This window comes from Mustela erminea, chromosome 15 (genome assembly GCF_009829155.1).
Source record: "Mustela erminea isolate mMusErm1 chromosome 15, mMusErm1.Pri, whole genome shotgun sequence".
Taxonomy (NCBI): Eukaryota; Metazoa; Chordata; class Mammalia; order Carnivora; family Mustelidae; genus Mustela; species Mustela erminea.
The window spans coordinates 31,509,002-31,536,270 of NC_045628.1; the positions used below are offsets into that span (position 1 = coordinate 31,509,002).

The window sequence follows — 27,269 nt, forward strand, 5'->3', positions numbered from 1 at the left end:
AGATGAACTTTTAAGTAAAGACTTTATCCTCACATACTTATACATGTCTCCTTCTCCTAGAATGAATTTTAGAAAAATGAAATTAAATTATCAGTTCACCTATCTAACTTAACCAACTAAAAGAGAGCTCAGCAAAGAATCAATGCCTTATTCAACTTGTAACTATGGTTTCCACCACAGTGTACATAGCAAGTATGTAGGTATGAAACACATATTTACTGACTCGCCTCTTATAAAATTATGATGTACAACATGCACCTCCGTGGGAGAATCTAAATATTTGAAGTTTTCCAGTTAGCTGGCTTCTGATTGATTAAAATTTTAATACAGTCAAAAATGTCCCTGAAACTTGTGTGCAAGAACCAATAAACTAATATGGTTTCTATACTATGAAGCATAGAAATGGCAATAAATATTAAACCTAGTCTATCCTATAAATATGCATTTATGAAATTCTGAAAGGTAAATTATGCAAATATGTGTTTAAGGAATTTAGAAATCATGGATCATTAACCTGTTCGGCCTTAACCACTTCTTCAAAACCATTAGCAACTATTATGTAAATTCATATTTACAGAGCTAATAAAATGCACATTAATCACCCAACAGGAGGATAACTTATCTGTGCATTTATATGTCCAGATTTCTTTTGCTTTTAAGAAAAGAAATGAAAGTATATTAATCTAAGAGCGAAAACTTCAATATAAGCATGGAGTTTTTGTCTTTTTCATTTTTAATACCTTTAGACTTCAATTTGGCTGAGACAATTCAGGGTAATTGGTGGGTTTTCTTATAATGTAAACAACCAAGTCAGAATATCTAATATAACTGCACTGCTACTGAACTATGTATGACTTTCAATTTTTTTAATATAAGAACTGGTGATTTTAAGATGAACTAGAAGTTATGCAACACAAGAGTTCATAGAAACAAATGGAAATTAAGTAAAAATGATCTTACTCTTCCAAATCAACTATAAATTCAATGTTAAATTCAATGCTTTTGAATAATGTTATCTCTAAATAGTCTACTATTGCAAAAGAAGTCTGGTAGTGGCATCATGTCGTTAAGAGAAGTTTCATCCTGTTAACATCTTATTGAGCTACTTGGTTATTATTATTTATTTAAATATCAAGCAACTTCATTCTTTTTCAATTAAAAAATTAGATTGCATTAAAATTTTATAAACCATATCAGAGCTAACAAAGATCAGAGAGAATCTTTTACAGATTCTTCAATTTGAAAATCATTGAATTCATAAATATAATATATGAAATCACTATATTAAATGAAATTAGATACTTCACGATATTTTCTTTCAGATATTAAATTTAGCTATTATCCTAAAAGCCCGTCTCTGTTTTTCTTTTTTTTTTTTTTTAAAGATTTTATTTATTCATTTGACAGAGAGAGATCACAAATAGATGGAGAGGCAGGCAGAGAGAGAGAGAGAGAGAGAGGGAAGCTGGCTCCCTGCTGAGCAGAGAGCCCGATGCGGGACTCGATCCCAGGACCCTGAGATCATGACCTGAGCCGAAGGCAGTGGCTTAACCCACTGAGCCACCCAGGCACTCCCCTCTCTGTTTTTCTGTTTGGACTATCTCACCTTCCTCCTAACATCTGTGGCACAGCTCCTTCTTGTCTCTTTCTCTCAGATAAAAAACAGAGCAATCTCCCATAAAAAGTGTATTCACTCTAAGGATTTGCAAAGTTTAATAATTTCCTCATAATCTTAAGTAATTTCTGAGTACTCTAAGTATCTACCACAGTAGCTAGTACATAATTGGTGTTCAGTAAATATGTGTGAAATTAAACCAATAACTCAAAGTAATACGGTTTTAATGGTGGACAATGAGCCTTGGTAGGACCATGACAAAGATATTTATTTACAACTGGGAATATTCACAAACCCCTCAATTTACAAACATGAGCAATGGCTATTCATAGGCTAGACTTACTCAAAAGGACTAATTTACAAACCTATATAAATACTTTAAATGGTCATTTATTATTAAAATCTCACTGACACTTGACAAATTTAACATGAAATTTAAGCAAGTTTGTGACTACTTTTCTAAGGTTCTTTCTGAAAGCATTTCTAACTGTAACCTAAGTGTCTAGTCTTACTATTCACTTAATAGATGCTCAAAAATGTTTGTTTAATACATAAATTCTGAATTACTAGATGAATTTGACTAAAGTAATAAGTAGTCGAAAATATTTGTTTCATTCAGTCAAAACAATTGATCCAAAAGGTTGATAACAGCCTGGTTTTTGGTTTTTGGTATATATATATATAAAAAACACATTTCACTTCTTTCTTTTTAATTTTTTATTTTTTAAATTTCTATTCAGTGTACCAGAATTTATTGTTTATGCACCATACCCAGTGCTCCATGCAATACATGCCCTCCATAATACCCACCACCAGGCTCACCCAACTTCCCACCCCCCACCCCTTCAAAACCCTCAGATTGTTTTTAAGAGTCCATAGTCCCTCATGGTTCATCTCCCCCTCCAATTTCCCTCAACTCCCTTCTCTCCATCTCCCCATGTCCTCTGTGCTATTTCTTATGCTCCACAAGTAAGTGAAACCATATGATAATTGACTCTATGGAAATTCCAAATTACTAACCAAGTCAATCCAAATGATTAAATCAAAAAGATAGATCTTATTTTTTATTACATACTGTATTTGAACTATATCCTAAGCAATATATTCAATAAATAGAGATATGCTATTTAGGTCTTCTAGAAAAAATGAATAAGATGAAAAGTTAATTTTATGCAAATCTGTCAGTAATCCTAATTTGATAGTGAACACATTGAGAATTGGATTTGTGACCTGGTTTCTATACATAGAACCTTGTACATGGTACACCTCACAAAAATTTATTCGGCTAAATGAGGGAAAATGGATTCTATAAAACTTTTTCTCAGGGCCTGATAAACTGTACTAGGTTTTTTCCCCCCTCAGTTCATTTAGATTTTTATCTAGCTATCACTCAAAGTAAAATTCAAAAAACCATTGTATCTCCATTTATGAAATATGTAACAAACTCATACAAATATGCTATCCTTGTGTTTCATTACCATGTAAAATGGGATGTGTCCATTTTCAAAATAAATGGATATGAAAATATCATTTAGTTTATATGACAAATGAGAGTTAGGTTTGTTCTATATGATCTTCTAAAATGCACACCTATTGAAACATGATCTACAAGTTTATATCCAAATTCTTGTACATCATTGACTATGATACAAGAAAACTGTTTCTGTTCCTATGTTCCCTGTTTGGTAAGTATCACGGATTTCAAAATTTGTTGTGATACCAAAATAGCATTTGAAAACAAAAGCACATGATCTACCTATCTATTACAACTATTGGTAAGAATAAAACTTTTAATACTTTATCAGAGAATTGGTCAAAAAAAAAGTACTTGAAACCTTATCATTGTAAAAAAGGAAGCAGGACAATTTCCACATTAGAGAAAGTTAGATCAGAATTTTATTCCCAATGTAGTATCATTTTCAAAATTTTTAATTTAATAATCAAAATTAAACATTATTGCTCCAGTATTTTCTTATCTCTCATACCCCACTTTCCCAAAGAGCTACATAGGAAAAAGAATGGGAAGTGCAATTTCCTTCAGAACATCACATCATTTCCTCTCTAATCTTTTAGTCCACCTCCTTGTGTCTCAAGCTAACTTCTGAGCCCTTTTAGACCAGCTTTTGAAGCCTGCAGTTACCTGTTGTGCTTTAAGCGTGACCAATACCAGACTTGGGAGTCCAGCTTAAATGGAGACAATGGAAGAGAAAGTCATGAGAGTTGAAATAGGCCAGCCTCTTTCTGCTCTTTCTGATTTTATCTTCACTAATCTACTCTTTCTATAAATAAAGGTAGAATGCAAAAAAAAAAAAAAAGTATTAATCCTTCTAAGCTAAGAGGAATGTTCTCTTGTATTATTAATGCCAAAAAAAAAAAAAAAAAAAGGTGGGGATATCCAACTATGTTCAGGGGCAGACTCCATAGTGCCTGAAATCTTGTGAAAAGACAAAGCCATCAAAAGTTTGCAAGATCTACTCAAAGTGAAGGGCTGGACAAAATCTACAGTGTGAAGTTTTAAGCTACCAATGAAAAATTTAAAAAGAAAAAGGCTGAAGGATTATTTTATGGTAATTGACATACAAACTGTTCAATTTCAGCACTAATTTAGTTCAGCATTTTGTTTTTCAGTCAAACTTGGATATTCTCCAAAACATGTTAAGACAAAACTGGTTCTAAAATAATTTTTTGCTTAGGTCTGCATATACCCTACATAACCCTCCAAACTAATTCACAGTGGTGTCTAATTTATTCTCATCCTAAACTTGTCAGGATTCAAGTGTATTAAAGTCAAAAGTGATTTTGCATGATTACTGTTAAAAATACGATGAGATTTATGGTATTGCAGCCAATGCCTACGAAAACTTAAATATTTCTCTATGAAAGATTTATTTTTTCTCTACCTTCCCTCCTCATGATGCCTGAGACATGTGGAGACACACACACACACACACACACACACACACACACACAGTGACCAATTTGGGGATGGGGGAATAACTTACCATTTTGTCATAATCTGACAAAGGCACCTAATCTTCTAATATAGAATTACATGGTAAACAAAGCTTAGTGCTCACGGTTCAGGCCAGAGTCTAAAACAGGACTTTTCCCTTATCCTAAGTCAGAATCCAAATTCTTTGGCAAGTCCCATGATAAATAAACCAAGGATCCAAGAATCCTGGCAAGCATCAAAAAAAAAAAAAAAAAAAGGAGGAAATTTAAATAATCAGATTAACCCCAAAAGTTTTGCCTGGCTCAATAAATACACCTCCAGCTCCTGGAAGCAATGACGTTGAAGAAAAGAAGGGTTTTGATTCTGATCACACAGCAAACATACCCATCAATAAACATAGCCTATCAAAATTTTAAGCTAGAATTAGTCATTCATTCAACAGATTTTGAGCATCTGCTATTGATGAGATGCTGTTCTAGATAATAGAGATTTAATTACCAATTTCTTCCACGGAGAAGTAGAGTTGATGTGGAGAAAGTTGAAGCAATGGCCCCTCTGCCTGCTACATGAAACTTATTCTTTCAATGATGAATAGAACTCATCCATAAATAAGACTTGGACTTACCATCAAAGAACATACAGTCTAATTAGAAAAAAGATAAGAATACCAAATAAACAAAAGAGTGAAATTACGTCATTCCCTTTGACTTAATGATCCCACTTTTAGATTATTTATTTTTTGAAGACTACTCTTTAATTAATTTATTTATTTTAGAGGGAGAGAGAACATGCATGAGCAGAGGAAAGAGGGAAAGGGAAAGAAACAGACTTCCAGCTGAGTGCAGATCCCAACAAGGGGCTATATCCCAGAACCCTGAGATCATGATCTGAGCCAAAGAGTCAGACGCTTAACTGACTGAGCCACCCAGGCACCCCTAGATTATTTCTTAAAGCAAGAACCAAAAATATAGAGCTAGGTGATATCAGCATCATGGTGGCATAAGATATCCCTCATTTCTGTCCCCGCCTTTAACATCTAAATTTCAGCCTCTAGGCATGAACAAAAGTGCCTCTATGGGAGCTGTGGATCCAGCACCATACACTAAGCAGCCCAAGAGGAGTCTATCTCACTTATGAATTGGTAATAGGCAGAGAGACCCCAGTATGGGTTGGAACTAGCTGGAGCCTGTGAACTGGCCCCAACTCCTCTCAGCTATGCTCCAAAAGCACCTGGAAAACACTGACTTGGGGGGATACTGACAGATGAGAGCATTAGTGGAAGTCCAAGTTTCTAGAGAAGTTTAAAACTCTGTCAGAGAAAAAAAAAATTTTGAGTTCATTAGAGTGGCAAGAGAAACTTTGCCTACATCATCCCTCCCCATAAAGGCAGCACAGTTTAGAGGACACTGGGGGAAGAGAGAACAGTGAGTGAGCACCCAGCTGTGTAGGATGCTACTACAGAAACTCTTCGTGAAGCACCCAGGGCATTAAAGTAAGAGCTACAGGACTGGAAGGAGGGAGGAGATAGAGAAAGAGATAGGGAGATAAGATTATCAGAGGGCGTTAAAAGGATGCGTTTCCTGCTTAAGTATTCTAGACTCTGGCAGGAAACTTGTCCAAGAGCTAGGAAACTCTCACCTAAGATCTCCCAGTTGATTCATGGACACCCCTAAGGCGCTAAGTGCCAAACCTACACCTTCCCATAACTCTGCAGCCAGGTCCTTATGTGGCTCCTAAGGGTGGTGGTGAGTGTCAGCTCAGACAGAAAGAGACTACACACAGAAAACAAGCCAGGGTCTGCAAGCAAGGGAGAAATCACAATCCTGAACTGTACCACCACTTTTAGGAAAACAAAAGCGCAGTTACCAACAGCCAGCCTGATGGTGCCTTGTAAAACTTAAGAGAAGACATGCAAACTTTAAAATTCTCTCACGAGAGGGAGCAAGAATAGTGATGCAGGAGTATCCATACAAGGTCAGAGAAAGACCCAGGATATAAGTAGGACCAACAAAAGATATCCTTCAACTGAAGGCAGCTAGTAAAGATTAGAGTAGGTGACTGCTGCTTCAAATGTGAAAACAGTGCAAATCTTCAAAGAACATAAAAAGTCAAGGAAACATGACATTAATAAAAGATCATAATAATGCTCCAATAACCAAACCCAAAGAAACAGACATCTGGGATTTACTTGATAAAGAACCCAAAACAGCTGTTTTGTGGAAATTCAATGAGCTACAATAAAACACAGAAAGACAAGTCAACAAAATCAGGAAAACAATACACAAACAAAATGAGGAATTGAACAAAGAGATAGAAATAAAGAAAGAACCAAATGGAAATTCTGGAGCTAAAGAATCAAGGAATGAAATGAAGAAAGCAACAGAGGACATCAATAATGGAACAGATTAGGCAGAAGACAGAATCAGCAAGTTAGAAAATAGGAACATTGAAATAACTCAGTCAGAAGAAAATAAACAAAAAAAGTCAAAAAGCAAAGAAAACCTAAATAATCTATGGAACACCATCAAAAGAAGCAATATCAAAATCAGAGTTCTAAAAGAAGAAGGGGAAGAAAACACAAACTTTATTGGAAGAAATGATGGTTTGGAACTTCCCAAACTCAGGAAGAGACTTGGACATTCAAGTTCATGATGCTAAAAGAGCACCCATTATTTCAATTCAAAATGATCTTCACCAATGCACATTAGAATTAAACTGTCAAAAATCAAAGACAAAGAGAGTACCCTAAAAGACTAACCTACAAAGAGAGCTCTCTTAGATTATCAACAGAGTTCTCAGCAGAAACCTTAGGGTCAAAAGAGAGTGGGATGATGTATTCAAAGTTTTAGAGGAAAAAAAATTGCCATCCAAGAATAGTCTATCTGGTAGTTATCCTTCAGAAACAAAGGACAAACAAAAGCTCAGGGACTTCAGCAGCAAAACTGCCTGACAAGAAATGCTGAAGGAATTCTTCAAACTGAAATGAAAGACACTAATTAGTAACAGGAAAACATACCAAAATATACATTGGTAGAAGTAAATATACAGTCAGATTCAGAACCCTAATTCTGTAATATGATGGTGTGTTAATCCCCTAACTATACTATAAATGTTAAAGTATTAAAACTACTTAACACTAGTATAATTTCTTAATGAATACCCAATGTAAAAACAGGTAAATTGTGACATTAAAAACATAAAATGGAGGGACAAAAGGGTAGAGTTGAGTGTGTGGGGTTTTTTTTTAAGATTTTATTTATTTATTTGTCAAAGGCCAGAGTACACAAGCAGGGGGAAGGGCAGGCAGAGAGAGAGAGGGAGAAGCAGGCTCCCCACTGAGCAAGGAGCATAATGCAGGACTCGATCCCAGGCCTGGGATCATTACCACAACCAAAGGCAGATGCTTAACCAACTGAGCCACCCAGTTGACCCAGGGTAGAGTTTTTATATGTGATCAAAGACAAGCTGCTTTCAACATAAAATGGACTGATACATCTATAAGATGTTTTATGTAAGCTTCACAGTAACCACAAAGCAGTAAATTCACAAAAAAATAAAAGGAAGGGAATCAGATGGTATCACCACAATATTATGTTGATATCACTTTAACCACAATATTATGTTGATATCACTTAATTACTGAGAGACTACAGGGCTTTAAAGAACAAAGAGCAGTTTTTAAAAAATTAATCTCCAATCTCTCAAGATCTATTTAAATACATGGCACATAAAAGGTTGTATATCTAGTGGTCTTGAACTTGGCTCTGAAGTTTTGCAGACAAGGATTAAAATTCCATCTCCATCAGTTACCTCTTATACAACTTTGAGAAAGATATTTACTCCCTATAATGCCACTTTCTAAAAAAAGTATTGCCTCTTTTCCTATCACCATGATGTTGTTAACAAAAAGGCAGAACATGAGTGAACTTCTCACTATTCAACAGAGGAGCTGACATTTACCTAGTTCTAAGAAATCACTTCTTGGGCTTCTGTAAAGATGTATAGCCCACACTATAACATAGTCAATCTAAGCCATTAACGTTAGAATTAATGAGAAAAAAATCTTCAAAATGCCAATGGGTATTGGACAGATATTGAAGATCCCACAATAAATCTGCTTTCCCTGGGATACTAATTAAGGGTCTCTGGATTGTAGTCAACAGGCAACAGATACTCTTGCTAGATTAAATATGAGAGAATTTACTGGAAGAGTGCTGCTATTTCTCAAGATGTTGCAGAGGAATTGAACAAAAAAGGACAAGAAAAGAAGAAAATAAGACAGCTCTAGGAATCTCAGCACAGAATTTCAAGGACACATTTATTTCTAGAAAACTACCACTCAAGTGACTCAGTTTTAATCAGTCATAATCACTAGGTCTCACTGTTTTCATATTTCAATTTTTAAAATTAACATATAATTTTTATTAACATATAATATATTTCAATTTTTTAAAAGTTGGGTAGCTCAGTTTGTATCAGTAGCCTGACCAAGGACCAGGGTTATATCTTATAGAAACTATTCTCAGTGAGAAGAGAAAGTGTCATGAGCTTTTTCAAAGAATCTTACACAACTAACTTTTTCAGCATTAAAACAAATTTCATCTTTTACAACTAATACAATATGATGCCAAATAACTGTTGTATTTATTGAGTTAGAAACAACACAAAGAATTAAAAAGAAAATAGAAATAAAAAACAGCTTCCTTGGTGCCAGTAAAATAAGAAACATTTTAAAAATATAAAAAAATTCTGAAATAAACATTTTTTGACAAACGCAGAAATCAAATGATAGAAAAATAAAATGGTATGGCAGATAACTTATCTCTGCTTTCACACAAATGTGGTAGAGAGAGACAGCTATCTTCCAAAACTTTTCCTTCCCCCTCCACATTACAGAATTGTTTTGAGGAAGCCCATGCATAACCATAGCTAGGTTTTCCAGGTGCACGTGGAACTATCTAGATGGGTCCCATGTCTCCAGTTTTTTTTTTTTTTTAAAGATTTTATTTATTTGACAGACAGATCACAAGAAGGCAGAGAGGCAGGCAGAGAGAGAGGAGGAAGCAGGCTCCCTGCTGAGCAAAGAGCCTGATGCGGGGCTCTATCCCAGGACCCCGGGATCATGACCTGAGCCGAAGGCAGAGGCTTTAACTCACTGAGCCACCCAGGCGCCCCCCATGTCTCCAGTTTTTCCCAACAGTGGAGCGTGTGTGTAACTATCTACATAGACTTAATTTAAAGATGCACATGAGCTTCTCCATGTGCTCTTCCCTTTTTGCTGGCTGGTTCTGAAGAGTGGCAGAACCAGCGGAAGGAACCAAGGTTTCTGAAATTTCTCAGAGAGGAAAGCCTCCCACAAGTCAGGAACTATCACATGAAGAAGAAATAGCTTTTACTTGGGATAAGCCATTAAATTTGGGGGTCTAATTATCAGAACAGATAGAATTAATCCAGAATTTGATTGTGGAAGAGGTGAAAAGCCAGGATAAGATATTGTTTTGGATGACAAATACTAGATTTAGCAAGATATTACAAGAAAGAGCAGAGCTTAGGCAAAAGTTAGCTGGTTTATGAGGCAAGGAAAAAAAGTTTATAAGATCTGACCACTTCTAGACCACTTCTAGACCTAAATTTCCTCTAGAAGAAATTTAAAAGTACTTTGTGGAAACAAAATGTTAATCTTTGTTTTAAGTCACTTAGATGAAAAGTATAGTACAGGGAATATAATCAATAATAAATACTGTATTAACATTGAATGGTGACTACACTTGTAATAAGCCCTGAGTAATGTACAGAATTGTTATATCACTATGTTGTATACCTGAAACTAATACAACACTGTGTGTCAACTATACTTCAATAAAAATACTAAATAAATTTTTACAAACTTAAAATCTGTTAAAATGGCCCAGTTAGAGTTTAGTCTTATAAAATCAAATGATTAGATATGTTGCCTTCCATGTCAAAACTATTGTTTCAGATGGTTTTAAGATAACCATCATTACAATGAGAAAAAGTTATAAGGACTAGGAACCATAGAAACAATGAATACTAGAGAACTATATCTAGAAAATTACACTGCTGGGGATGGAATCCTGACAATGAAACAGATTGAAAATAAATAAATCAGGTGTTTGGCCAAAGACATGATAAGCATACCCTCAAAAAACTTTTGACTGTTAAGACTTTCAAACAATTCTAGAGGCTCCCCCTGTAAACTTGAGTAAGTAGAAAGTTGTTGGAAAACATAAGCAAATACGAAGTATGATACATACTCACCAACACCCACTTCAGGTGTGTCCATGAAAGATAATGGACAAGAAGGGGTGTAGGTGGCTCTGGAGAGCAATGAACAAAAGAATTTCTTCCAGAGTTAAATCAAGTTCCATGAAGCACCCGGGTGGCTCAGTCTGTTAAGTGTCTGACTCTTGATTCCAGCTCAGGTCATTATCTCCGGGTCATGAGATTAAGCCCCACATAGGACTCCATCCTGGGTGAGAAGCATGCTTAAGATTCTCTCTCTCCCAAAGGGGAACCCTCTTACACTGTTGGTGGGAATGCAAGTTGGTGCAGCCACTTTGGAGAACAGTGTGGAGATTCCTTAAGAAATTAAAAATAGAGCTTCCCTATGACCCTGCAATTGCACTACTGGGTATTTATCCCAAAGATACAGGTGTAGTGAAAAGAAGGGCCATCTGTACCCCAATGTTCATAGCAGCAATGGCCACGGTCACCAAACTGTGGAAAGAACCAAGATGCCCTTCAACGGACGAATGGATAAGGAAGATGTGGTCCATATACACGGTGGAGTATGATGCCTCCATCAGAAAGGATGAATATCCAACTTTTGTATCAAAATGGACAGGACTGGAAGTGATTACGCTGAGTGAAATAAGTCAAGCAGAGAGAGTCAATTATCATATGGTTTCACTTATTTGTGGAGCATAACAAATAGCATGGAGGACAAGGGGAGATGGAGAGGAGAAGGGATTTGGGGGAAATTAGAGGGGGAGACAAACCTGAGAGACTATGGACTCTGAAAAACAATCTGAGGGTTTTGAAGGGGAGGGGGTAGGAGGTTAGGTGAGCCTGGTGGTGGGTACTATGGAGGGCATGCATTGCATGGAGCACTGGGTGTGGTACATAAACAATGAATTCTGTTACACTGAAAAGAAATTAAATTTTTAAAAAAGAAAAAAAAAAAAGATTCTCACTCTCCCTCTCTTTCAGCCCCTCCCTCCCCACTCTGGCTTTTATGCTTTCTCTTTAAAAATAAATAAATAAATAAATAAAGCTCCTAAATAAGGAATTTCCTTTTTTGGCAGAATCCTGCCATCAGGATTCGATCACTGCTACAAACCAAAAATTATTGTGTTTATCAATTCTTCTCTTTCTAGACAGGTGGCTCTACTCTATCATTGTACATTATGTATATGTGTACATAGAAAAGTGTCAGGAAACAAAGGAACTTGTCTTTTATTCTGTAAGTTGTGAAACCATATGCACCTGCATCTGATATAAATGATTGACATTGTCCAGGCATACTGGATTTTGAAATGGATAAAGAAATAAAATTGGAAATTCAGGCTATACTCATTGAGGAGGGAGTAAATTGGTTCTACATATGGGGAAAATAGGGATACAAACGAACATTTGGTAGCTAGAAAGGAAGACTAGCAGAGATAATTAGCTGGGAAGCAAAATACTGTATTTCCCCAGCAGCCAACAGCTCCTGTTCCCTCCCTTTTATGCAGCCATGTGGCAATTTCTTATTAATGAAATGAGGCAAAAATAATGCCTGTGACTTGCAGGCCAACGTTTTGAAAAATCAGGTATGTATTCTCAATGTTTTATTTTGGTTCAGCCAGCTTACTTCAAAGACAAGGAGTTCCCAGGGGATAGATGATTCCTAAAATGGGAGGTGCCTGGGTCCCTGGATTATAACATGGAGGAAAGATATACAATAATCAGGAACACACACTTGAACAATTACATAAGGGAAAAATCAACTTCTATTGTGCTAATTACTAAAACCTAGAGAATGGAGAGTTAGTTTGTTTTATTATCTAGAATTTGCTAACTATAATTTATGCTTCAACATGAAAGGAAAAACACACAGATTTACTCTGTTACCCAAAAATGCCAAATAACAACTAAAATGACAGAAAAAGGAAAAATAAACACAAACAGAAAGATAACAAAATAAATGACTGAAGTAAAGTGATATCAATGATATTTGGAAAACTGGGAAATATCTAATTTAGGAAAGCTAATGAATCATCAAGAAAATTCTTGCTATAGAACATTAGATAGGTTTAAGGATTGGAGACCAAAGATACTTCTGACGGTAGATATGGAAGAGATACTGATGACAGAAGAGTTTACTGAGCAGTTGGGCCTCTAGAGCCCCACAGAGTTCAGCTGCTGCTCTCTGACCTAGGCAGAGACTACGGGTCTACACTAGGGAATCAGTACACAGGGACATCAGGAGTATATGAAGGAAGGATGCCATTCTTAAAACAGAACTGAACAATGACAATCCCTTCTGCCACATAACCTCCTTCCTCTGACTGAGTTCTGAGGGACAAGTGGAAGCCAAGTTTGCTCCCATGCACTCTGATGCCAGTGAGAGGATAAAGAGAATTTTCCTGAGGAAAGTGGCCACTGGTCAAGGCAGAGCCCTAAAATGTACTAATGGTTGTAGGTTCCTTGGGGGAATATTCAGGTTTGAAGCAGCCATAACACAACCCTTAATAAGTCCTGACAATATATAAACAGCTTCCAATTGGTTTTTAAGGACTCTATCTTAAATATGAGTAGACATCTAAGGTTCACTGGACATTTTAGGGAAGTCACCAGTATAAATGAGAAGGACCAAGACAAACTAATAGCTATAAGGAACTCAAAAGCAAAGAAAAGTCCAAGAAAAACTCCAGTAAAACATAAAATTAAATTAAGTTCTTCAGAAAGACAGAAAGTACAGAACAGTCCAAGAGAGAACTTTCAGGGGACAAAATAGAACTCTTGGGTATGAATAATTTGATGACAAAAATAAATAATTTAATGCCATGATTAGGAAATAAAGCTGAGGAGAACATCCCAGAAAGTAAAACAGAGAAGGAAAATGAGACAAATACAAGAAAATTAGAGAATCAATCATCTAATTGATGGGTACTGCAGAAACAGAGATCAGGGGAACAGTGAGGGAAAAGTTGTAAAGTACAAAATGAAATAAAAATTTCTAAGAACAAAAGAGAATGAACATCCAGTTCAACAGGCACAATAAAAATAAATCAATAAACGTTTAAAAACACGCCACAGAGCATTTTTTCAGTACTCTGGAAATAAGGAGAAGATCTTAAAGACGTTCAGAGAGAAACAGACTCATAAACAAAGACATAAAGATCAAAATGGCACATGGCGTATCCACAGCACCACAGGCCCTAAAGGACCATAGAGAAATTCTTTCAAAATTCTAAAGGACCAATGCATTCTAGGCCAGAATTCTGAAACCAGTCAATCAGTTAAGAATAAGGACACAATAAAGGTCATTTTCAGATATGCAGGTATTCAATCTTCACCCCCCATGCATTTTTTTCTTCATCAGGACTTACTGGAGACTATGTTCCCACAAACTGAGGGACTGGGCCAAGGAAAAGAATACATGGGATCAAGGGCACAGAGAATCCAATACAAGAGAAAATAAAGAAAACTAAAATGTCAAATAGTCCTAGAGAACAATCAACTTAGCAGTCTGTAGCAAAAATATTTGAAGCCTACCCCTCCTAAAATTGGTGTATAAGTTGGACAAAAACAAAACTGGAAGTAAGAAGTATTCTTTTTTAAGAGCTGGAAAGGAATTTATAATCTTCTACTTTCTCATTTTATAGATGACAGAACTGAGACTCAAAATGGTTGTCACCTACCTTCTTAACAGACAAAGTCTGCCTCTACTCTGAAGCCACTATAGAGAAAGCTGGATGCACATAATTAGGAAAGAACAGAGCTGCAGTCTGGAGTGAAGGAAAACTTCTTAAACCATGCCTTTCCTCCTTTCTTTTATATTTTAGTTCAGTTTGGATCTAGGCCAAAACTGATTCCCATTTTTATGAACAAAGATATACTTTGCAGTTTATTTCTGTCCATTTACTCTGGCATCAAATGATTTGCTTTTAGCTAAACTACTGTATAATCACATTGCTTTTATTGTATAGCTTTTGCAGCAGTAGCTATAAACTTCAGGCAAATTTTTGTTGTCCTTTCAAAAATAATAATTGGCTTCTCTCAATTTACAATGCATTCTATTTTTATCCTGATGAATTGTATCACCCATAACATATATGCAGCTTTGGAGAGAATGCAAAGATTTCTTGCAGACCAGTAAACCCTTTCATCTGCCTTTTGTTTGTGATTGTTGAACACGTGCTGCATAAATCTGTTTCTCTTAAAAGAGCCATAGTTTCAACTTTTTAAATTTTAAAACTGACATTTTTCCCGTTCTTCACTTCTACCTGGGTTACTGTCTTTTTGAATCTTCTTCTTCAAGAAAGTGCTGATGATTAATGAGAAGTTGCTGTTCTGCATTCTGAGTTTCTGTGCATGGGACAACTTCCTATACACTGTTGGCCAGGTGGAAAATTTAACCTTTTGTTAATAAAGTAATTTCATATTTCACCTGCTCCAAAAGACCTATTCAAAATATAGATAAGATGACTGAGTAGTATGCTACTTCCTTTTTTCAAGTTTTTAAAATTTTGTGTAACTTTTGCTAGACTTACTTTTTCAGGTTAAGGGCACTGTTAGAATGTGTAAGATCATACCATAAATTATGCCTATTTCAATTTTTTTTTACTAATCTTTGTAAGACAATCACATGGTTTATTAACATCCTATGATTTTGCTCTTACTTTGAAAAGACATGTTTCCATTATTGCTTAGTTTTTTAAAGATAATTGGCTTGCATTCAAAGGGAAGCAACACTTTAAGGAGCAGAAGATGATAATCAAGACTTAAAGATAAAATTTTCAGAATGAAGTAGAAGTGATCTCAACCTAAATTACCATATCCCTCACATTCTGTAGTGATTTCTAGTTTTTCAGGCATTTTCAGATACATTATCTCTTTATCTTCACAACTACTCTATCAAGTATATAGAAAAGAGACCAATATCTACATTTTGCAAACATAAAACCTGATTCAAGTTACCTACCTCAATCAAAATCACGCAGTGAGAAACTGACAGACCTGGACCTTGGAATCAAATCCCTTGACTCTGCATTCTAGTACAGGGTTGTTGGGGTAAAACAGAACTCTTAGAGATTAAGTCTGTGAGAACTTATTTATACTACACTTGATCTTAGCCAAAAGGCTGAGAAGTGATTCGTGAGAACTTACTTATAGTTATTAAAAATCTTTGTAAATTTAAATAATGAGTTGTTAAACTTTTTATCACTTGACAAAAGTAAATGCCTTCTAGAAAAAAATGTACAAAAAGATACAGCTATTGCCTAAATTAAAGAGATGACACTAAGTTATATTCTTAATGTATTTACCTTTTATAAATAAAAAAAATATTTCAAAATAAGAGTTCCAAATCAGGATGGCAATTCAGGAAGATCTTGAACTCCCCTCCTAACATAGACACAGGGAGTTTAGAGCTATGTATGGAATAATTTCCTCTCAAAAAAAACTAAAGGTCTGCTAACTGGTGACTACACGTTGAACAAATAAGAAAACCACATTGAGAGCCTGGAACACAAGCTCACTATAAACTCTATCCCCAGTACAGTGATCCACAACTGGGAGAAAACTTTACCTGTGGAGCTTCTCCCCAAATAACAAATGGCACATCAGGCTTTTAGGACACAGAGACGTTTAGGACATGCACCTGAGACACAAGCCCCCAAAACATCTAACTTTGAAAACCAACAAGACCCATAAGATTGTAGAGACCTGGGAAACTGCTCTTACAAAGCCCAGTACTCAGATTCACTTACCACAGACCAAGCTCAGAGACAGCCAAAGGTGCCCAGATTTAGTGAAGGACACAACAAATTCTGTTATGCTGAAAAGAAATATAAATAAATAAATAAATAAATAAATAAATAAATAAATAAATAAAATATACATATATATTAAAGTGAAAGACACTCAACACTCATATTAAAGGGTCAGCCTGAGAGTCAGGCATCTAACTTAACACACACAGCCAGGAGCCCACGAGAACATTCTCCAGGGACTGGAGGCACCATCTTCACACTCTCCCTTTGCCATTCTCTAGGGCACCAGTATCTCCCAGCATGGAACATTTACATGCATCTTGTCACCCAATTTTTATGGCTGATGCTCAAGGGACATCTCTTGACTACTAGCTCTGGAGGCCAAGGAAGCTTGCATTCTTGGTCTCATGGGACTGTAATAATTGGTGTCACGCAGGAAAAGTGCATACCCCTGTCTGGTGCCCCAATTTTTGTGATTGCTGCCGGGCAACACCTCTATGTAGCCTGACTCTGGTGACCAGTGGGGCTTTTATTCATGGGTCCCATAGGACTGTAACCAATGGATAGAGATCTTAAACAGCTAACACCCAGAGCACTTTCTTTCTGTAAAGGAGGTCTATTAGCTAATTATCATGGCGATAGCATATTTTCTAATTAAACACACATCTAGGTGCTGACTGTAATCCTTCCAGAGACTTTGGAGGGAGGGCACTATCTTTTCCCTCTCCCTCTGCCACACCCAGAGCACCAGTATCTATGTGAGATTTACATCATCGCTAGTGCCTTCGGATTTTACATCTGATGCCCCAGTTTTGGCAGCTGCTGTCCAGGAGAAGTCCCTTGATCACCTGGCCCTAGTGGCCAGGAGGCCTTATACTGTGGGTCCTGTGGGTCCACAAGATGTCAGCAATTAGAGGTAGTTTTTGACAGCCAACCCAGGGCACTATGCAGACAGCAGAATGAGGTACAACCCCAGTCTTTCTGTGAAAGAGGTCTCATTGCTTGTCCTGGAGCTTTAGTGTAAAGGCTGACTTCAGGTTTCATACACATCTAGTAGATTACAGGGATTTCCTCAAGGAACATAGTTTGTGGACACCATTTTGACATTCTCTCTACCTTGTTCCAGCTTGCCAGTATCTCCCAGAAAGAAGTCTATATACTCATTTGGAGCTCCAATTTTTATGACTACAGATCAGAAGACAACACCTAATGCCCTGGCAAGCAGGCTGAGTGCTGAGATCCTCCTCTTAAGAATACTGACAGGTCTTGGCATATCTTCAAATACTGGAGCTATTAAAAATATGATACTCTGCTTGGACAAGCACAAAGGTTTGGGATATGACAAAGAACTGGGAAAGGGTTGAGCATAAAGTCTCACCTTATTCAAGAACTTGGAAAGGTGATTATCTCATCTGCTGTATCGAAACCAACACAGAAAGTCAAGCAAAGTGCAGAAACAGAAGAATATGCCCCAAATGAAAGAATAAGATAAAACTTCAGGAAATAAAACTTAATGAAAGAGAGATAAGTAATATAGCTGATAGAGTTCAGTATAATGATCCTTACCAAACTGGGAAGAAGAATGGATAAACATTGAAGGCGAAACCTTCAACAAAGAGATGAAAAATATAATAAAGTACCAAACAGAAGTCACAGAGCTAAAGAATAAAACTGAACTGAAAAAATACATTAGAAGGGTTCATTAGGAGACTAGTTGAAGCAGAAAAAAAGATTAGTCAACTCAAAGACATAAATTGTATGTTAGGCAACAAACATGTCTTAATTGATTGGGTGTAATTCACCAATCAGAGCAGCAAATAGGAAAAAAAAGAAGAAATAAAAGAAATGAAATAGCATAAGGGGTTTATGGGACATCAAACAGGTTAACGTTCACATTATACAGGTCCCAGAAGGAGAAGGGAGAAAGAGAAAGGGGCCAAAACCTTGAATAATGACTGAAAACTTCCTAACCTGAGGAAAGAAACAACATTCAGACCAAGAAGCCCAGAAAGTTTGCAAACAAGATGAGGCCAAGAGACATAACTAAAATGTCAAAAGTTAAAGATGAAGAAAGAATGCCAAAGCAGAAAAAAGAAAACAACTGTTATGTACAAGTGAATCCCCATAAAACTGCCAGCAAAATTTTCAGCAGAAACTTTGCAGGCCAGAAAAGAGTGGTACAAATGTATATTCAAAATGCTAAAGAAAAAGAACTCCCAACCAAGAATACTTTATCTGGCAAAGTTGTCATTTAAAATTGAAGGAAAAATGAAAGACAAGCAAAAGCTGAAGTTCATGGTAACCACAAAGCAAAAACTTATAGCAAACACCCAAAAGATAAAGAGAAAGGAGTATAAGTATACCACTATAAAAAGTATCCAAAACACAAAGGAAAAAAAAAGAAAAGACATGAACAGAGAGGAAGTACAAAAACAGCCAGTAAAAACAACCAATAAAATGGCAATGAGTATATGCCTATTGATAATTACTTTATTTTTTTTTAATTTTTTTTATTTTTTTATAAACATATAATGTATTATTAGCCCCAGGGGTACAGGTCTGTGAATCGCCAGGTTTACACACTTTACAGCACTCACTATAGCACATACCCTCCCCAATGTCCTTAACCCCACCACCTTCTCCCAATCCCCCTCCCCACAGCAACCCTCAGTTTGTTTTGTGAGATTAAAATAATTATTTTAAATGTAAATGTACTAAGTTCTCCAAGAGACACAGAGTAACTGAATGGGTTAAAAACAAAACAAACAAACAAACAAACAAAAAAGACCCATCTATGTCCTGCCTACAAGAGTCTCACCTTAGATGTATGGATACACACAGATACAAAGTGAAATAGTAAAAAAAGAAAGATATGCTAGGCAAATGGAAACCAAAAGAAAGCTAGAGTAGCAATACTTTTATCAGACAAAATAAACTTTAAAATAAAGACTAACAAAAGACCAAAACATGGTGTTACATTATGATAAAGAGGTCAATCCAAAAAAAGGATACAACATTTATAAATATTTATGCACCCACCACAGGAGTACCTAATACATAAAGCAAATATTAACAGACCTAAAGGGAAAAATAGACAGTAATATAATAATATTAGGGGATATTAATACCCCATTTACATCAATGAAGTAGTCATCCAGATAGAAAATGAACTTAAAAAATCAGCCTTCAATGACACATTAGACCAGTTGGACTTAATAAATATATACAGAACAGTCCATCTAAATGGATGGCAGAATACACATTCTTCTCAAGTGCACATGTAAAATTCTAGGATAAATCATAGGCCACAAACAAGTCTTAATAAATTTAAGAGTACTGAAATCATATCAAAGGGCTACTGAGTGGCTAGTTGGTTAAGCATCTCTTCTAATTTCAGCTCAGGTAATGATCTCAGTGTCTTGGGTTGAGGTGATGGGTTCTGTACTCAGCAGGGAGCCTGCCAGAGGAGTCCCTCTCCCCCTACCCTCTGCCTTTCCTACCCTGCTCTATCTTTCTCAAATAAAATTTTAAAAAGAAATCATTATCAAGCTTCTCAAACTCAATAGTATGAAATTAGAAATTAGTGGTGCCTGGGTGGTTCAGTCCTTAGGCGTCTGCCTTCCGCTAAAGTCATGATCCCAGTGTCCTGGGATCAAACCCCACATTGGGCTCCCTGCCCAGCAAAAGCCTACTTCTCCCTCTCACTCTGCCCCTGCGTGTATTCCCTCTCTTGCTGTGTCTCTCTCTGTCAAATAAATAAACTTTTTTTAAAAGAGTTTATTTATTTATTTGACAGACAGAGATCACAAGTTGGCAGAGAGGCAGGCAGAGGGAGAGAGGGAAGCCAGCTCCCCACTGAGCAGAGAGCCCAATGTGGGGCTCCATCTCAGGACCCTGAGATCATGACCTGAGCCGAAGGCAGAGGCTTTAACCCACTGAGCCACTCAGGCGCCCCTAAATAAAATCTTTGAAACTGAAAAAACTGGAAAATTCACAAATATGTGGATATTAAACAATATCCCACTGAACAAGCAATGGTTCAAAGAAACCAAGATAAATTTTAAAATACCTTGAGAAAAATGAGAGTGAAAATTTAACATACCTAAAATTTGTGGGATGCAGCAAAAGCAGTTCTAAGGGGCAAGTTCATAGCAATTATGCCTACCTCAAGAAACAAGAAAAATCTCAAGAAATTCAATTTTACATCTCAAGGAAGCAGAAAAAGAAGAAATGAAGCCCAAAGTTAGAGAAGAAAGGAAATAATAAAGACCAGAGCAGAAATAAACAAAATAGAGATTAAAAAGACAATAAAAAGATCAGTAAAACTGAGAATGGGTTATTTAGAAAAATAAATGAAACTGGCATGACTCACAGGGGTGGGGAATAGAAAGGATTATAAACAAATATAAATATATGCTAACAAACTGAACAACCTAGAAGAAATGGATAAATTCCTAGAAACATACAACCTACCAAGACTGAGTCACGTTGAAATAGAAAACTTGAACAGAATCATTCTAGTAAGATTGACTTTGTGATCAAAAACTTTCCGAAAAACAAAAGTCTAAGACCAGATGGCTTCACTGATGAATTCTACCGAACGGTCAATGAAGAATTAATAATAATCCTTCTTAAATTCTTCCCCAAAAAAAGAAGAGGAGGAAACTCTTCCAAAATTCATTTTCAGAAGTCAGCATACCAAAACCAAACAAGGTTACAAAAAGAAAAGAAAATTACATCCAAATATCCCTGATAAATAATAGATGCAACAATCCTCAACAAAATATTGGCAAACTGAATTCAGCAATATACTGAAAGGTTCACACAGCATTATCAAGTGGGATTTACTCCAAGGATTCACGGATAGTTCAACATCCACCAATCAGTCAATGTGATACACATTTTAAAAATGAAGAATAAAAATCATATGATGATGTCAATAGATGCAGAAAAAAGCATTTGGCAAAATTCAATTCCATTTACAATAAAAACTTGCAATAAATATGGAGAGAACATACTGCAACCTAATAAAAGCCACATATGATAAGCCTGAAGCTAATATCACACTCAACAGTGAAAAGCTGAAAGTCTTTACTCTAAAATAAAGAAAAAGATGGTGATGTCCACTTTTATTCAACATAGGATTAGAAGTCCTACCCAGAGAAATTAGATAAGAAAAAGAAATAGGAAAGGGAGATATAAAACTGTCACTATTTGCAGATGACATGATTTTATAGAAAACAATAAGACTGCATCAGAAACTGTTAGAACTAATAAATGAATTTAATAGTTTTAGGATACAAAATCAGTACACAAAAATCTTCTCTATTTCTATACATTAATAATGTACTATTAGAAAAAGAAATAAAGAAAATAATCCCATTTAAAATCACATCAAAAAGAATAAAATTCCTAGGAAAAAATGAACTAAGAATATGAAAGACCTGTATACTGAAAACTGCAAGACATTAATGAAAGAAATTTAAAACACAAATACATAAAAATGTAGTCCGGGGTGCCTCGGTGGTGTAGTTGGTTAAGTGTCTGACTCTTGGTTTCACCTCAGATCATGGTCTCACAGTCGTGCAATCACACCCCACATGGGGGTCCCCACTCAGCATGGAATCTGTTTAAGAATCTCTCTCTCCCTCCCCTTCTGCCCCAAGCCCCACACTTGTGCACTCTCTCTCACTCTCTCTCAAATAAATAAATAAATCTAAAAAAAAAAAAAAAAAAGTCCATACGCCTAGATTGGAAGAATCAATATTGATAAAATGTCCATACTACTTAGAAATCTATGCAATTCCTACTGAAATACAATGGTATTTTCAACAAAGAAATAGAACAAATAATCCTAAGATTTATGTGGAACCTCAAGAAAATCCAAATAGCCAAAGCAATCTTAAGAAGAAAAAAGCTCCTGGCATCACACTCTCTGACTTCAAACTATATTACAAGGCTATGGTAATTAGAACAGTATGGTATTGGGGTGCTTGGGTAGCTCAGTCAATTAAGCATCTGCCTTTGGCTCAGTTCATGATCCCAGGGTCCTAGGATCAAGCCCCACATCAGGCTCCCTCCTCAATGAGGAACCTGATTCTCCTTTCCCTCTGCCCTTCCCCCTACTTGTGCTTTTTTGCTCTCTCTCAAATAAATAAATGAAATCTTAAAAAAAAAAAAAAAGTATGATATTGACATAAAAATTGCACATAAATCAATGGAACAGAATAGACAACCCAGAAATAAATCCATGCATATATAGTCAATTAATTTATGATAAAGAAATCAATAACATACAATAGAGAAAAGACAATGTCATCAATAGATGGTGTTGGGGAAGCTGGATAGCCATACACTAAAGAATAGAACTTGACCACTATCTGACACCACATACAAGAATTAAGACAAAGTGGACTAAAGATTTAAATGTAAGATTTAAAACTACAAAATTCCTAGAAGAAAATATCAATGGCAATCTTCTTAACATAGGTCTTGAAAATGATTTTTTTTAAAAGATTTTATTTATTTATTTATTTGAGAGAGATTTATTGAGAGATCACAAGCAGGCAGAGAGGCAGGCAGAGAGAGAGGAGGAAACAGGCTCCCTGCTGAGCAGAAAGCCCGATGAGAGGCTCCATCCCAGGACTCCGAGTTCATGACCTGAGTCGAAGGCAGCGGCTTAACCCGCTGAGCCACCCAGGCGCCCCTTGATAATGATTTTAATATGCCACCAAAACCAGAAGCAACAAAAGCAAAAATATATAGGGATGCCTGGGTGGTTCAGTCAGTTAAGCTGCTGACTTCATCTCAGGTCATGATCCCAGGGCCCTGAAATCAAGCCCCACATCAGGCTCTCTGCTCAGTGGAGAGCCTGCTTCTCCCTCTTCCCCTGCCACTCTGCCTACCTGTGTTCTCTATCTCTCTGTCAAATAAATAAATAAAATATTTTTTTTAAAAAAAGCAAAAAAAATATGTGACACTACCTCTAAAAAAAGGTTCTGCACAGCAAAGGAAACCATCAAAAGCAACGTAACGAATAGGAGAAAATGTCTGCAAATTATATATCTCATAAGGGACTAATATCCAAAATATATAAACAACCAACATACAACCAAAAACAAAAAATATCCAATTAAAAAAAGGGGAGAAGTTTGAAATACACATTTTTTCCAAAGAAGAGATACAAAATAGCCAACAAGTACATAAAAAGATGTTCAGTACTATTAATCATCAGGCAAATGTAAATCAAAAACACAATTCTGTATCATCTCATACCTGTTAGAATGACTACTATCAAAAAAGATAAGAAATAACAAGTATTGGCAAGGATAGGAGAAAAGGGAAACCTTGTGCAACATTGATAGGAATGTAAATTGATGCAGCCACTCTGGAAAACACTATGAAGTTTCTTCAAAAAATTAAAAATAGGGGCGCCTGGGTGGCTCAGTGGGTTAAGCCGCTGCCTTCGGCTCAGGTCATGATCTTAGGGTCCTGGGATCGAGTCTCGCATCGGGCTCTCTGCTCAGCAGGGAGTCTGCTTCCTCCTCTCTCTCTCTCTGCCTGCCTCTCTGCCTACTTGTGATTTCTCTCTGTCAAATAAATAAATAAAATCTTTAAAAAAATAATAAATTAAAAATAGAAGTACCATATGAGCCAGCAACTCCACTTCCGGGTATTTATCAAAGAAAATGAAAACAGTGACTCAAAAAGATGTATGCACTTCCAGGTTCATTGCAGCAGTATTTACAACAGTCAAGACACAGAAACTACCTGTGTGTCCAATAGATGAATACTTAAATTAGAGTGTGTATATATAGAGTGAATATTATAGCCATAAAAAAGGATAACATTTTGTCATTTGTGACAACATAGATAGACCTCAAGGGCATTATGCTAAGTGAAAAACAAGTCAGACAGAAAAACAAATTCCATATAATCTCTCTTACACATGGAATGTTAAAAAACAAAAGAAAACAATAAAAAAAAAAAAAACAAGATCCAAGATATATAAAAAACAGATTGGTGACTGCTGAGGGTGAGAAAAATGGATGAAGAGGGTCAAAAAGTAAAAAATAATAATAATAATAAATAACAGTCTGAAGGAAAATGGGCCAAGAACCAAAAAAAGAAAAAAGAGAGAGAGAGAGAGAAAGAGAGAGTAGGAGTTCAAATCTTCAGAGACTGCATCAGGTAGGGTCTTATAAATTATTGTAGACTTCCGCTTTTATCTTCAGTAACATGGAAAGTTATTGTAGGATTCTGAGCAGACGAATGACATGGTAATGTTATTCTTTTTTGAAGACTTTATTTATTTATTTATCTATTTGAGATAGAGAGAGTATGAGCAGGGGGAGAGGCAAAGGGAGAAGCAGACTCCCCACTAAGCAGGGAGTTCAATCACCCTGGGATCATGACCTGAGCTTAAGGCAGATGCCTAACTGACTAAGCCACTCAGGTGCCCCAGATTTTATTTTTAAGGTACTACTGTATTAAGAATAGACTATTGAGAGTCAGAAGGAGGGAGATGAATTAAAAAGGTAGTATGATAATTCAAGCGAGAGATAGCAGTGACTTGAACCACAGTAGCAGCAGTGAAGGCAATGAGAAATTATTTAAATATTGTGTGTTTTAGAATGTAGAGCCAACAGGATTTGCTGATGGATTAGAGATAAAATGTTACAAAATCCCAGATTACTGGCTTGAACAATTAGTGAATAAGAATGCAAAAACACATGTCATAAAGACTAAAACAGGAAAATTTGGTTTTAGGAACGACACTATCAAATAAGAAACAAATACGCAGGAGCACCTGGGTGGCTCAGTGAGTTAAAGCCTCTGCCTTCGGCTCAGGTCATGATCTCAGGGTCCTGGGATCCAGCCCCACATTGGGCTCTCTGCTCAGCAGGAAGCCTGCTTCCTCCCCTCTCTCTGCCTGCCTCTCTGCCTCCTTGTGATCTGTCTGTCAAATCAATAAATAAAAACTTAAAAAAAAAAAAAAAGAAAAAAGAAAAGAAAAGAAACAAAGAAACAAATAGGCAGGTGTGCCTGGGTGGCTCAGTGGGTTAAACCTCTGCCTTTGGTTTGGGTCATGATCCCAGGGTCCTGGGATCCGGAGCCCTGCATCCAGCTCTCTGCTCATCAGGGAGCCTGCTTCCTCCTCTCTCTCTGCCTGCCTCTCTGCCTACTTGTGATCTCTATTCATCAAGTAAGTAAATAAAATCTTTAGAAAAGAAAAAAAAAAAAAAGAAATAGGCAAACAAAAAACAGTATTTTAACTTAAAAATGAATAACTCATTTTCTCATGGCCTAATTAATGGATTTATTTTTGCAATGATTTTGGCTTATCCACTTCCATTAAAATTTTACAGTATTCTTTTTACTAACTTTTTAATTTAAATTCAATTAGTTAACATATAGTGAATCATTGATTTCGGATGTAGAGTTCAGTAATTCATCAGTTGCACATAATATTCAGTGCTCATTTTATCCTGTGCCCTCCTTAATGCCCATCACCCAATTACCCCATCTCCCCACCGAACCTCCCCGATTTCATCTTATTTCATTTTCCCCCTTCCCCTATGATCTTCTGTTTTGTTTCGTAAATTCCACATATGAGTGAAACCACATAATTGTCTTTCTATGACTGACTTATTTCGCTCAGCATAATACCCTCCAGTTCCTATTAGTGAATATATCATTTCATGGTTTCACTTAACGTTATGTTGTACATATTTTCCATGTTATTTCTGTACCACTGTAAACAATGTTATAATGACCATTTTTATAAATAGAGCCTTTTTCTTTTACTGAAAAAAAATCAAAATAGGACCAGTGGTTAAAGGCCTACAATACAGGTTACCATGTTGCTTCTTTAAAAAACTATGAAATTTAAGAATTATTGGTAATGTAGAACCCCTATTTATTCATCAAACTCCATGCTCTCAACTGCTCAAGGCAAAAACCTTGAAGGCATTCTTGACTCCTCTGTTTCTCTCAGCAGCAAATCCTACCAGATCATCCTTCAAAATGTATCCAGAATCTGACCACTTCTCACCACCACTACTGCTGTCTAACTTCTCTTCAGTTTTCTCTACTTTCATACTAGTACCTCATAGAGTCTATTCTCATTTTGTCCACTGTCCGCTGTGCTGATAAAATGAATAGGGGAATTGAATCTTAAAGACCAGTTATGAGACCACTATAATAATTCAGTGAGAAATGAATTGTGGCTATAGATTAGGGTAATTGTACTAGAGTTGATGGTAAGTGATCAGATTCTAAGTATACTGAATACATTTTCAAGATACAGTCCAAGCAATATTCTAGTGGATGGAAGTAAGATGTAAGAGACTCCATGCTGGAAATATAAATTTAGGAGTTGCTGGCATATGAAGAATATTTAGAACTATGAGACTAGGTGAGATCCAAGAAAATGAGTGGCAATGAAACAGAGAATCATAAACTAAGCCTCTGGGGACTCCAATAGTAGGATGTAGGGAACAGTGAAGGAACTGGCAAAGAAGCCTCAGGAGGAGCCACCAAAAATGTAAAAAGAAAACCAAGTGAGTTTGGTGTCCTGGAAGCCAGTGGTTAATTGACTGTTAAAAAATAATGATGAGGGGCGCCTGGGTGGCTCAGTGGGTTAAGCCACTGCCTTCGGCTCAGGTCATGATCTCAGGGTCCTGGGATCGAGTCCCGCGTC

At 36.3% G+C, this 27,269-nt stretch overlaps 1 long non-coding RNA gene across 3 annotated transcripts in view; it reads right to left on the reverse strand.

Annotated features, from left to right (window-relative positions):
* The window catches only part of LOC116574431, a 132,465-nt gene that overhangs the window by 69,273 nt on the left and 35,923 nt on the right, over nucleotides 1–27,269 (reverse strand). For all 3 annotated transcript variants that reach the window (XR_004279294.1, XR_004279295.1, XR_004279293.1), the window contains exon 4: nucleotides 16,565–16,632. This is a non-coding gene — a long non-coding RNA (uncharacterized LOC116574431). The remainder of the gene's footprint in view (nucleotides 1–16,564; nucleotides 16,633–27,269) is intronic.